Source organism: Rana temporaria, chromosome 5 (genome assembly GCF_905171775.1).
Source record: "Rana temporaria chromosome 5, aRanTem1.1, whole genome shotgun sequence".
NCBI lineage: Eukaryota > Metazoa > Chordata > Amphibia > Anura > Ranidae > Rana > Rana temporaria.
The window spans coordinates 149292195-149307119 of NC_053493.1; the positions used below are offsets into that span (position 1 = coordinate 149292195).

Genomic DNA, 14925 nt, shown 5'->3' on the forward strand with positions numbered 1-14925 from the left:
TTTGCGCCTATTTTCAGGGCAAATTTTGCCCACCTGCTTGCACTGAGCAAATAAATAGGGGCAGACCTGCGCAGGTCCTGTGCAAAATTACATCCTGCTTGTTCCACCCCCCCCTGAGCAAGGTAATTTTGCCCTTTGCTACGAGATGGAACCTCCCGGCCAAAAAAAAAGAGGAAGGCTAATTTTGTGGCAGCGGAGATGGAGATCATGCTGGAGGCACTGACGCGCCATACTGCTGTTCTGTATGGCGCTGAACACCAAAATACTACCGTAGCCCAAAGGAGGGCAATATTTGAGGCGATAACCTTAGACATCAATGCCCTGGGCTTTGAGGACCGGACTTGGATGGACATCCAGAAAAAGTTCATGGACATGCAGCGTCGCGTCCGGGACAAAATTGTCCTCATTAAAAAGCACAGCAGGGGCACCGGAGGAGGACCAGCCTGTTCTGTGCGACTCAATCCGGAGGAGGAGGTCATCTCTCAGAGTCTAGCGCTGGAGCAGGTGGAGGGACTGCCAGGCTATGACTCCACTGTTGGGGACTTGGGGACTGGTAAGTTTTTTGTTTCTCATATCTGCTGTGTATCATGGGAGAGGGTAGAAGGGAACATATGAGGGGGTAGAAGGGAACATGTAACAAGTTTTTGTTTCTCATATCTGCTGTGTATCATGGGAGGGGGTAGAAGGGAACATATGATAAGTGTGTTGCTCCAGCAACATTTTTGTTTTGTGTCATCCACAGATGTTGATGATGAGGCTGGGCCGTCGTCGGCTGTAGGGCGACCCACGCCATCCCCAGAACATCATGGGGTGCAGTCAAGCCCTCTGCAGATCCTGGGCATGTCGGTGGAGGAGGATATCAGCCAGAGTCCATCTAGGGAGGAGTAAGTGGTGGAGGAGGCCGTTATCCTCAATCTGGAGGAAGCAGTGTCCCTCCAGAAGGATCCCACCATCCCCGACCGAAACCAACCCCCCCACCCCCCCGACCATAACATCATCCCCCTCCAGGGCAAGCCCCTCCAGGACAAGCCCCTCCAGTGTCCCTCCCTCCAGTGTCCCTCCCTCCAGTGTCCCCCCCTCCAGTGTCCCCCCCTCCTGTGTGACCCCCTCCCCTTCTGCTCCCTCAGTTCGTGCCCCAGCCTCTCCTCCAAGGAAGGCTCTTTCTAAAACTAGGGGTGTACCCTCCAGCCTCCGTGAGGGTCTGCAGGAAGAGCAGGTCCGGCAGACCCACCATATAGGGGAGATGGTGGGAGACCTGAGGCGGGTGGCGGACAGCCTGGCATCCTCCTCCTCCTCTGTCCAGCAGGCCCTCACCCACCATGCTGACCGGGGGGATCGACAGAATGAGACCCTGGAGGATGTTAGTGGCAACTGCGCAGCCATTGTGACCTGTCTGGTTGAACAGCAGGATGCCACTGCATTATTAACTTCGGAGGTGAGCAGGTTGGCAGGTGCGGTGGAGGCCAACACTGCTGCTGTGCGGGAGAAGGGGAGACTTACCCGACGGCAGTTGAGGATCACCACCACATGGCAGATGAGGATGTTGGGACAGACCAACACCGTCCTCAACAGCCTGGCCAACACCATGGAGGGCTTGCAGGCACCACCTGCCAGGAGAGATGAAGTAGGGGTTGATGCTCCCCCCCCCCCTCCATCCCCACCCCATGCTCCACCACGGTGTCTGAGGAGCCAGAGCCGGGGCACCCTTGGGCCAAGGATGTCCAAAAGAAAAAAAAAATTTATGACCATTTTTTTTTTTTGTGGCTCAGATTATGAGCTTGTTTTTTGGTTATGCTCAGATTTTGAGTTTTTTTTTTATTGATGCTCAGATTATGAGCTTTTTTTTTTTGTAGCTGCCCCTGGCATGTTGGCACACAGATGTGAGATCCAGAAAGTGTGGGTGCTCTGCTTGTTCAGCTCGTCCGTCTTGATGCTGCTGTAGTTGCTCTCCAGCTGACCTGTGGCCATCTGTTGGTAACTTGCCCCTGCTTTTATAAAGTGCAAATTTGCCCCGGCCAAACAGCTTGCGCGCTTTGGGCGCAAAATGCGCCTCACACGCGCAAGTTTATGAATCAGTGGCAGTTCCTCATTTGCATATTTGCTGAGGGAAAACCATGAGAGCGCAAGTTGCTCCCTGAGCAAAATTGCCCCTTAATTGCGCCGGGGCAGAGAAACTGCCTCCGTGCAAAAATGCCACATTTCAGGCTTAGCTTGCTTTCTGGGTCACCCGCAAATTTGCCTGGGCGCAAATCCGTACTTGCGCGGCGCAAATCGCACTTGCTCCCGCGCAAGTCGTACCTGAATCTGGGCCAGTATCTTCAATCCCAGAAGACGGCAGTTATGGGGAAACACATGGAGCAAAAATAGCACGTTATGTCATAACTTGGTGGCACGTTAGCTGGACCCGCAGCCACACTGAGTGGTTTTATGCTGATTTTAATTAATTTAAACTTAATCAACCTAAATGTAAGTGCAAAACTTTTTTTCCAATTAAAGAGTGGTGGAAACATATTGCACTATTATGCCGTGTATAGACGATTGGACATTCTGACAGCAAAACCGTGGCTAAATTTCCGACGAATGTTGGCTCAAACTTGTCTTGCATACACACGGTCACACAAATGTTGTCAGAAATTCTGAGCGTCAAGATCGCAGTGAAGTACAACACGTACAAGGGCACTAGATTCAGAGCATGATTCAGAGCATGATTCAGAGCATGCATGGAATTTTGTGCGTCGGAATTGTCCACACACAATCGGAATTTCCGAGAACGGATTTTGTTGTCGAAAGATTTGAGAACCAGCTCTCAATTTTTTGTTGTTGGAAATTCCGACAGAAAATGTCCGAGGGGCCTACACACGGTCGGAATTTCCAACCAAAAGCTCCCATCGAACATTTGTTGTCGGAAATTCCGAGCGTGTGTATGCGGCATTAGTCTTCTCTCTATTCATGTTTCATATATGTGAGTATCGGTTAACGGCAGTCAGAGTGAAGGATTTAACAGGACCTTCCCTTATGTTAAGGGCACTTTCTCCATCCATCCCCATTATCCTGACATTTTGACAGTGAGAGTGTTGATCCTGTCTGATAAATCACAAAGCGCATCTGATCTCTATAACTCAAGATCAATTAGATCTGGTAAGAGGCCCTGTTTACTTAAACTGTTTACTTCTGCACTACAGCGCTTTTCATTCACAGCTTAATAAAAAGCATGGAACACCTTATTCACGTATGAACTTTTTGGACTTTTAGCCCATATGAAATATATAATTTTTTTATATATGGAATTAATTATTCATATTGATTGCACAATTCAGTACATTAATTGTATGTTCATTGATATTGATAGCTGGATTCAGAAAGCTTTACGCCGACGTATCAGTAGATACGCCGACGTAACTCTGAATCTACGCCGTCCTAAATTTAAGCGTATTCTGGAAACCAGATACGCTTAAATTAGGCTAAAATACGAGCGGAGTAAGACTCCTACGCCGTCGTATCTTAGGGTGCAATTTTTTGAGCTGGCTGCTAGGTGGCGCTTCCATTGAGTTTGGCGTAGAATATGTAAATGACTAGATACGCCGATTCACGAACGTACGTGCGCCCGGCGCATTTTTTTTACGTAGTTTACGTATGGCTTTTTCTGGCGTAAAGTTAGTCGAACAAATAGCTGGCCTAGTCAATGTTAAGTATGGTCGTCGTTCCCGCGTCGAAATTTGAAATGTTTACGTTGTTTGCGTAAGTCGTCCGTGAATGGGGCTGGACGTAATTTACGTTCACGTCGAAACCAATATGTCCTTGCATCGTACTTTGGAGCAATGCACACTGGGATATGTACACGGATGGCGCATGCGCCGTTCGTAAAAAATGTCAATCACGTCGGGTCACCACCCATTTACATAAAACACGCCCCCTCATCCTCATTTGAATTAGGCGCGCTTACGCCGGCCCCATTTACACTACGCCGCCGTAACTTAGGAGGCAAGGGCTTTGTGAATACAGCACTTGCCTCTCTGACTTACGGCGGCGTAGCGTAAATACGATACGCTACGCCGCTGCAAAGATACACACATGTACCTGAATCTAGCTATTAGTCATTCACTGATCCACGTTTTATCACAATATAGTTGTGTGGTCTAGTGTTCAGGATAAGAAAAATGTTAACTAGCATATAACCCATAATATATAATAACAAATATCACAATAATAGTGAATATCAAAAGAGTCCCACTTGTGGTAAGTATATGAAAGAAAAACAAGCGAGTCCTCCAAAATCAGGAAATGATATATAGAACCAGTGAGTCCACCAAAGCATAAACAATTTGTGAAACCAAAACACGCAGTGATGAGATCCTACTCCTGTGACTGTGGTAATCATTTTGACTAACAATTGTGAATCCACCATCATATAAAGTGCACGCTTACCAGCTGCACAATCTTTTATGCTTCTGACTAATACCCAGCCAGGGCCTTTTACTCTGGAGATTGTGAATGGATGGTAATTCGAACCCCAACAGTCTCCAGACTCCACTAGCAGGCAGGTATTGGTATGCATTCAGTATTCAGTATTTAGTACATTGGTATGCATTCAGGAACACAACAATCCGGTATCCTAACTTGACTTCCTTCGCACTGTCACCCTTTTCATGGTGCTTCATCCTCCATGTGTTATCTTTAAATATACTTCCCTCCTGCTTTCTGGAACGCGTAGTTCACTCACTGGATTCCACCAATAGAACTGAACTGAAAATAACTATGTCACAATGTTTCTTCCCGTCTGCCATCCCTGGCCAGCCTTCTTGCACCACATGTCTTGTGTGCTGCGTGATGGGATTGTAATTATTTTCGGTTCAGTTCTATTGGTTGAATCCAGAGAGTGAAGAATGTTTAAAGATAACACATGGAGGATGAAGTGCCATGGAAAGGGTGACAGTGAGAAGGAAGTCAAGTGAGGATGCCACATTGTGCCCATAAAAACCCTCCGTGTGGGCGGGAAGAGGTTAAAACTGTCTGTTAAGTGGCGCATCTGTGTGATGTAAAAATGTGTGTTTAAATTGCCACCAACATGACAGTTCCCAGCTGTATCATTATGTTTGTAAACAAAGTGCCCATGGTTTTCAATCCATTCATCTATATCGGATATGTATCCTATATGAGGGCCTGGTATAGATAAAAATAGGGGAACCCAAACACAAAAAAAATAATTTGGGGCTCTATCCTAATTCATACCAGGCCCTTCAGGTCTGGTATGGATTTTAAGAGGGCATGCAAGAATAAAAAAATGTGTGACCCCTCTAAAATACATGCCAGACCTTTACCTGAACATGCAGAATATCATGCCAAAAAAAGGAGGGTGATGAGCATATGTCCCAAGATCATACCAGGCCACATGCTGTAAGCATGGGGGGCCCCCTGACAAAGCACCCTGTCTCTGTGCTGATGAGGGTAAGTGTGTCTTCCCCACAACCCTGGCCTGGTAGTTGTGGGGGTTTATGGGTGGGAGGCTTATTGGAATATGCCTAACCCAAATAACAATAAGGATTCCCCAGATATCACCCCCATGTGAATGAATACAAGAACACAATGAACACAATACCCTTACTCATTCTCCCAAAAAATATAAAGAGTGAAAAAAGTTACTTTTCTGACAAGTTCTTAATAAAAAAAAACCTTAACACAAAAAGTCTTATAATGTACATGCAATGTCATCCAGAGTTTAAAATCCACGGCAGTTATGATGCTAACACTTGCTGACCCACCAAAAGAAATAAAAAGGCACCAGTCGACACACACGTGATCCCCTCATTTCACTTCTAACTTGGAATATGACAGATAATATATACAAAGTGGTGGGGTCTCCAAAGTGATGTTAGTGACCACACATGGATATTATCAAGGTCAATGATGTCATGGGCCTCTTTTGATCTAATTGATCATAGGTTACATAGTTACATAGTAAATAAGGTTGAATAAAGACTATAGTCCATTAATTTCAACCTGTGTAGTTGTACGGTTGTCAGTGTTGATAATCATTTCCCATATCCCTGTATGTTGTGTTCACTAAGATGCACATGCAAGCGTCTTTTAAAAATATCAATACTCCCCGCTGACACCACCAATTGTGGTAGAGAGTTCTATATCCTTATCACCCAGACAGTGTATTGCCCAAACAGTGGTCAAGTCCATAAAGGTACCTCCCCATGCTGGGATCATGTGGCCTGATATTGTTTAGGAGGGAAGGGTGCATGCTTACCGGGGTTCCTTTTCTGGCCTGTCAAGCTGAAATCTTTCATTTCATGGTCAAACATGCCTTTTCTTTTTGCAAGTTCTGAATCTGTTGCACCGTCAGGTACACTCTCTATATCTGCTGAATCCTTTATCATATGTTCTTGCCATTTGTGGCACCAAATCCTTTGTCTAATAGTATTCTGTATATAACCCTACAGAACAAACAATGCACAGTTCACATTGACTTTACTGCTTAACTGCAGACAGGAAACAGGAAACCATTCATTCAGGGAAAAGACATAGAGCATACCATATATGCAACTTTAAACTTCTAAACACTGCCATCTACTGGTTGAAGAATATATCTCTACTAAATACTGATGTACATTAGTTGTTGCACAAAATACAATTTTGTATTCCAACAAATTTGATAGCTACAGTACGTTATACAAATTTTAATAATAATATTTAAAAGAATGTTGGAAGAACTTTTGAGTACTTTATTAAATAACATTGCTTATTTTGGACTATATATATAGGCATATCCCACTTTTAAGTACACAATGGGGTTTATTTACTATCGCTGGAAAGTGCAAAATTAGGCTCACTTCCGCATAGAAACCAATGAGCTTCCAGGTTTAATTACCAGCCTGGTGTTGGAAGCTCATTGGTTTCTATGCAGAAGTTAGCCTGATTTTGCACTATCCAGCGATAGTAAATAAACTTTTTTTTGTTCTATTGAAAAGCCTGTGGCGTGCATAACACAACCCAAAAACTTCATCCGGTGCAGGAAAGAGTGATACACAAAAAACTGTGACGGGTGCATCGTCAAATGGTCCTCCGAAAAGGACCCAACCCTGATCCCCCGGGGTGTTAGGCTCCTGGCAAGGACTAAGGTTATCTGTGGTCCATGCAGCCAAAGCCGACACGGACCCAACTTCCTTGGAGGGTCTGCCGAAACAGAACCCTCCTCGGTGAGGCTCCCTCGAAGGGAGACCCCATGAGAGCAGGCGAACTAAGCCAGAAGGCCATGTCCACCCACTCCCAAGACTTTCAGGGCTGACCCGAGGACCGGCACCCTAATCCTCACACACAAGGTGTACAAAAGTGCACCAACAAAAAAAGACGTAAAGTGACAAACAGGGGTAAAATAAAAAAGAAAGTGGGGGAGAAGGAAGGTGGGAGAGGTGAGTGGAAAGTGACCATCGTGCAATACGATGGCTGGCCCTCCGGCCAGGAAACAAAAATTCCACTATTTTGAGTGCCCCTCAAACACTTGTGCAATGTATGGCACCCCTGGACTGCCACTCCAGGGGCACTATCTCCAAATGCTTTTCAACGGACCCTGACCCCCGGCCCGGACCAGCAGCACCCTTCCCAGCCAGGAAGGTGGAAGTTCTGAGAGATCGGGGAGAGCCCACCTAAGCAGGCTACTCCCACTACTCCCATCACTCCCTCCTAATCACGTTTGGGAAATACTAACCGCTCCTCCCAACGAAAAGAGGAGCAAGGGTTCTCTCCCGAACAACTGACTGGGGCAGACACCACCAAATCCAGGCCAGAGGCCAGGGGCCCAGCCTTCCAGCTTCGACCTCATGCCTCTCCGTCCAAATCAGAAGGCCTCCGCCTCCGCGCCAGCAGGCTTAGCATCTGCCGACCGCCATCCCTTTACACCTCGCGGTGTACTCAGGACGGTTAGCATAGCACCACCTACTGGCAACTGATAAGAACAGATGTTACACTTGATCTTAGCCAAAAGGCCGAGAATAGGTTCTCCTATTTTTATTTATACCAGACCCTCATATAGGATACATGTCCGATATAGATGAATGGATTGAAAACCATGGGCACTTTGTTTACAAACATAATGATACAGCTGGGAACTATACATCACACAGATGTGCCACTTAACAGACAGTTTTAACCTCTTTCTGCCCGCACGGCGGGTTTTTATGGCCACAATGTGGCTCTTAATTGCCGGGAGGCCGTCTATATACGGCCTCCAGCCACTGGGGGGCGCGTGCACATGCCTGCCGCGTCAGTCAGGTGCCGATGCGCATGCCTGGCGGCCGCGATGTCCGCCAGGCATCCGCGATCGCCAGTCACGGAGACAGGGTTGTGGAGCTCTGTGTGTAAACACAGAGCTCCATGTCCTGTCAGGGAGAGGAGACCGATGGTGCGTCCCTTGTACATAGGGGCAACCATCGGTCACCTCCCCCAGTCAGTCCCCTCCCGCCACAGTAAGAATCACCTAGCAGGGCACACATTAACCCCTTTCTCACCCCCTAGTGTTAAACTCCTCCATTATTTCCTACTATTTGTCCTTTTAGACATGAAAAGTGATAGAAGGCTCAGGGTTGTAACGGTCGGGGCCTAATTCTGCCTGTAGTTAGAGGAGCAAGTGTGTCCAGTGACGATGAGAGTGAACTGTTGTAGACAGAAGTGGCCAGGTCAGGACAGGACAGGGGAGAGATTATGTCATATAGGTGGTCAGTAGAAGAATAAAGAAGAGAAGGGTTAACGTGGCAAAGGTTTCTACAAGTTTTCTGCTTGGAGGGATGGGTAGTTGGAGGTAAGGATACAGTGAAACTGATGAGGTTGTGATCAGAGAAAGGAAAGGGGGTGTGTGTGAGGTTGCCAGGAGTGCAGAGATGGTAGAATATAAGGTTGAGGGTATTACCATTGGAGTGAGTGAACGTGTGTGTCCATTGGGTTAGGTCAAAAGATGAGGTTAAGCTGAGAAGTTGGGCTGTAGCTGGGCTGTAGCTGGGCTGTAGCTGGGCTGTTAACATTGACAGGAATGTTGAAGTCACCAAGAATGATAGTGGGTATTTCAGAGGAGAGAAAGTAGGGTAGCCAGGAATGAATGGAGTCAGTGTCAGTGAGGAGGGGGGGGTGAGAAATGCCCCGCAAAGGCTGACATGCACACTCTCCCTCAGTGAGAGCCTCGGTCAGCTTGACTTGGTCGCGGGAAATGCGGGGGAACCCGCTACATACAGGCATACCCCACTTTTAAGTACACAATAAAGTTTATTTAATTCTGTCATTATTAATGGGTTCGTTTATGGAAATGTGTCATGACCTATTATGTTATGTCGGTCACCTGGAAAATATAGGTTCAGTTTTAGCATCACTTTTACTGTGTACTGTATAAACTCAAAATTTCAGAAATAAAGAATAAAGGTTGTTTAGAGCGTACATGGCAAGTTTTAGACAATGCTCAATGCCATTTTAACCTTCTGTGAACATAGTATTTTCAATACATCTGAGGAGCAGTATGCAGCCATGGCCAAAAGTTTTGAGAATTACACAAATAATAATTTTCACAAAGTCTGCTGCCTCTGTTTTTATGAGGGCAATTTGCATATACTCCAGAATGTTATGAAGAGTGATCAGATGAATTGCAATTAATTGCAAAGTCCCTCTTTGCCATGAAAATTAAAGTGATTGTAAAGGTTTAATTTTTTTTAAAATAACAAACATGTCATACTTATCTCCACTGTGCAGCTCGTTTTGCATAGAGTGGCACCGACCCTCCTGCTCTGGGGTCCTTCTGCGGCTGTCTCGACTCCTCCCCGCAATAGCTAACCCCCTTTGGGAAGCTCTCTCCCAAGGGGGTTAGCTTGCGGGCACGCTCCCTGTCTTATTGACACAGAGTGTATGACTCAGTCCCACCCCCCAGCGGCTGCGTCATTGGATTTGATTGACAGCATTGGGAGCCAATGGCTGCGCTGCTATCAATCTATCCAATCAATGCCGAGAAGCATTGGAGAAGAGGATGCTGGGGAACGTGCACTGCAGGTGAATGGGTTATGGTAAGTAAAACAGGGGGCTGGGGGGGGGCTTGTGACAGCGAGGTGTTTTTCACCTTAATGCATAGGATGCATTAAGGTGAAAAAACACGAACCTTTACAACCCCTTTAAATTAATCCTATAACAAAAAAAACATTTCTACTGCATTTGTGAAGAAGGCTTCAGGGTGCCCAAAAGAAAGTCCAGCAAGCACCAGGACCACCTCCTACAGTTGATTCAGCTGTGGGATTGTGGCAACACCAGTGCAGTGCAGTGCTTTCTCAGGAATGGCAGCAGACATGTGTGAGTACATCTGCATGCACAGTGAGGCAAAGACTTTTGGAGGATAGCCTGATGTCAAGAAGGGCAGCAAAGAAGCCACTTCTCTGAAGGAAAAGCATTGGGGACAGACTGATATTCTGCAGGGATAAAGAAATTGTACTGCTGAAGACTGGGGTAAAGTCATTTTGTCTTGGGGCATCTACCATCAGTCCTTTGTCATGCCAACCGTAAAGCATCCTGAGACCATTCATGTGTGGGGTTGCTTCTCAGCCAAGGGAGTGGGCTCACTCACATTTTTGCCTAAGAACACAGCCATGAATTAAGAATGGTACAAAAACATCTTCTCCCAACTTCTCCCAACCACCCAAGAACAGTTTGGTGAAGAACAATGGCCCAGATTCACAGAGAGCAGGGCATACATTACGCCGCCATAGAACAAACACTGTACGCTATGCCAACGCAGCGCAGAGAAGCAAGCATTGCATTCAGCAAGCCAGTGCTCCCAACGCTGCACCAGCGTGGCGTGGGTTTCGAAGCGTAGGTGGAAGTGGGCGTGAACCCATGCAAATGAGGCGTGACCCCATGCAAATGATGGGCCGAGCGCCAGACAGGTACGTATCACGAACTGCGCATGCGCCATGATGTGGACGCACCCCCATGCGCCTGCTCACAACCACGCCGGCAAAACTGCCTAAGCTACGCCGGATCACTGCGTACATCGTGAACATAACGTACGCCCAGCCAGACACACGTCCAACGCACAATACGCCGGCTTGTGTTCCCTGGTGCAGACCTGTGCATGTCTGTTGCCGGGTTGCACCACCTTTATGGGGAATAACTTTACGCCGGACGTACAACTTACGCGCATCTCGCGTAGCATGCGCCGGGCACACGCACGTTCGTGAATCGCCGTAGTTACCTCATTTGCATGTTTGAATGGCTAATCAATGGGAGCGGCACCATGCGCCCAGCCTAAATGTGCGCCCACCCTACGCTGGCGTGAGCAAGCTACGTCGGCGGGGTGTAGCCTGGTTTTAGGCGCATGTCTGTTTGTGGGTCTGGCGCACAGATACGACGGCGCACATTTGCACTTACGTCGGCGTAACTTGTTATATGTCGGCGTAAGTGCTTTGTCAACCTGGGCCAATGCCTTTTCCAGCATGATGGCCATAAGGCAAAAGTGATAACTAAGTGGCTTGGGGAACAAAGCATCAACATTTTGGGTTCATGGCCAGGAAACTTCCCAAACCTTAATCCCATCGGGAACTTGTGGTCACACCTAATGAGGCGGGTGAACAAAAAGAAAAACCCCACAAGTTCTGACAAACGCTAAGCATTGATTATGCAAGAATGGGCTGCCATCAGTCAGGATGTGTCCCAAAAGTTGATTGACAGTATGCCAGGGGGGTTGAAGAGGTCTTGAAAAAGAAGGGTCAACACTGCATATATTGACTTGTTGCATAAACTTAATGTAATTGTCAATAAAAGCCTTTGACACTTGTGAAATAAATGCTTGTATTTATACTTCAGTACACCATAGTAACATCTGACAAAAAGATCTAAAAACACTGAAGCAGCAGACTTTGAAAATGTATATTTGTGTCATTCTCAAAACTTTTGGCCACGGCTGTACACTTACTGTGGAAAAGAGAAATTCTGCAATATTACATTTGTTTATACCTCCAGCTGGTCTGTAGTTTTTAGTGTCTTTTCAGTAAAATTAAATATGTTTCATTTTGAAAGGTGGGTCGATTTTGGGATTTGATACTTAACATTAACTCTGATGAGGTTGAATAGGGGCTATAGTAACATCAGTTTGAACTAGAAAGTACAACCATTCAGTCATGCCAAGGGGATTTTGGAAACGATTCTCACTTAATGACAGCACCCTCATTACTGATTGTGTAAAGTAATTTATCAGGCATTTCTGAAAATAAACCTTTCATTTATGCTAATAGGACTTGGCAGGGAGGAAGAAATTGGCAGGACTTAACGTTCCAAGTACTTAAAAAAAAACACTGTGAAGTTCTAAGCATTTTTTTTATGTTTATCAGGCATGTCATTTTAAAAGTGCCAACTAATAATACATTTGCAGGACTGGGCGGAAGGAAATATTTCCTTTTTAAAGTATACAATACCAAACTTGGTTACAATACAGGAGGAGTGTGCCTTGTGAGCATTGTTTCTCAGTAATCCTTTCAAAAATTATCCACCAATTTTGTACATTTTTCAGCTGCTTCTTTTAACAGTATATGTTTGGCCATGCCGGTGTACAGCTCAATCCACATTACATATAATTTCTCACAGACATTTTAAATAGTTACATTTACTATTCTGTTTGGTAGTATTTAGTTGAAATCAATAATTCAGTATTAAATAATTTAAATAGTTTACCTACTGTAGTTACATAGTTGGTAAGGTTTAATAAATTATGCATTTATGAAGTATTCTTTCTAATGCCTTAGCGAAAAATAGATACATTATGTCCACATGTCCCACACTCTAAATTACAATTTACCTTCTTATATTGTGTTAAAAGGTTGGTCTGGCAACTACTGATTACTACTAATGAAACTATTCACATCAGTAAATTATTGGATATGATACTTTATCATTCCTTCTATCAGTTTGCATACTATTTTTAGTCCGGTCAGTAGTTTCCAGGTACAGTATATACTGTATATCAGCTCTTTTCAGTCTATGGAAAGTTCTTTAACCTCCCTGGCGGTCTTCCCGAGACTGACACGGGGTTAGATTTTCTTGCTACTATCGGTAACCCCGTGTCAGTCACGGGCTTGCCTCGCTAGATCCACAGGCACTTTTTACTTACCTTGTCCCTGGATCCAGCGATGCCACCGCGCTGTGTGAGCGAGCGGGACCTCGCTCGATTCACATAGTTCCTCCGTGTGACGCCGATCTCCGTTCCCTGCGACGTTACGACGCACGGGGACGGAGAACGGCGCCAAATTCAAAAACGTAAACAAACACTATACACACAGTATACTGTAATCTTATAGATTACAGTACTGTATGTAAAAAAAACACACCCCCCCTGTCCCTAGTGGTCTGCCCAGTGTCCTGCATGTCATTTTATATAATAAAAACCTTTTTTTCTCCCTGCAAACTGTAGATTGTCCATAGCAACCAAAAGTGTCCCTTTATGTCAAAAATAGTTTTAGATCAGCTAAAAAACAGCGATAATAAATTATAATCACTTGCAGAATTGTGCGATAGCGATTTGTGGGGAAATTCGTCATAAAAAAATAAAAGTAATGACAGCGACAATTCTGCAACTGAGCAAATTTCAGTGATTTTGATTTGATTACATTATTGAATAATTTTTATTATAATTATATTATTATTTGTTATAATTATTTATAATTATTTATTATATTATAATTTATAATTTTGTTTTTAAAAAAATGTAATACACGGGATGCCTATTAGAATCTTGTTTGGTCAGATTTAAGTGAGTTATTTCTAAAAATTACAGACCTACAATATAAAACGCCAAATTTCCTTGCAAATAATGGTACCGCTTTTAGCATGTTTTTTCTGAAAGAATCATACCGCCAGGGAGGTTAATACTACTGTGCACCTAGTTTTTTGGAGAAACAAACACACCCTAATGTTGATTTAATTGTTAAAAGTTGTCTGGCATGTGTCCTGTACAAAAACAGCCTACTGAAAGTACTTAAATACTGTGCACTTAGTCACTGAAGAATCTTGTTGATATTTCAGTAACATTCAGTAACATACTGAAAATTCAGTAAATTCACTCTATTGATGATTTTTATTTTATGTTTTTAAACTGGCTGGTGTCTGTCATGTCCAAAAAAAAGTCCTAGTAAAAGTGTTTGAATGCAGTACGTGTGGTCACAACAATATTTTGGTGACTTTTTTTTTGTGAATTATATACACGATAATGGGGATTTTTGTTTAAACACTGCCTGGCATCTATCCTGCTCAAAATGCATCTTAGTGTGCATGCAAGTGTTTAAATACTGTGCAGGACGACAGTACAATTTTGGGGTCTTTTTCTGTGAAAGAAAATAATCTAATCTCATTTTGATTTCCTCATTATAAGCATGTCTGCTTTATTTAAGTGTGCATAGACTAAAAACAATTTCTACCTTTCAGTGAAATATTACACTCTATTGCAATTTATTTAACAAATCCTGCTTGTTGTCTCCCTCTTAAAGCGGTTGTATACCCTCTGAATTTTTTTTTCACCCCTGTAAGGCAAAAGGCATAATGAGCTGGGATGCACCGCATCCTAGCTCATTATGAAATACTTACCTTAGAACGAGGCATCGGTAACTCACCTGGTCCACGCCGAGGTAGCTGACATGTTGTCTCGGCGTGTCTTCTGGGTATCGCGGCTCCAGCGCTGTGAGTGGCTGGAGCCGCGATGTCGTCACTCCCACAAATGCATGCGGTAAACTTCTTTCTGGCAAGTGCAGCGTCTGCCAGGCTTTCAGCCGAAAATACCCTGTGCGTATGCGCCACTGCAGTCAGCGGCTCATTGCGAGGTGAATATCTCTTAAACCATACAGGTTTAGGAGTTTTTTTTTACCTACAGGTAAGCCTTATTATAGGTAGGTAAAAGTAAAAAAAAATTAG

At 44.7% G+C, this 14925-nt stretch overlaps 1 protein-coding gene and 1 pseudogene across 1 annotated transcript in view; one reads left to right on the top strand and one right to left on the bottom strand.

The window, feature by feature from the left end:
- The window catches only part of SUGCT (succinyl-CoA:glutarate-CoA transferase), a 1112375-nt gene that overhangs the window by 978954 nt on the left and 118496 nt on the right, over window positions 1-14925 (top strand). The gene's annotated exons all lie outside the window — the stretch shown is intronic.
- On the bottom strand, window positions 7872-8000 carry LOC120942244 (annotated as a pseudogene).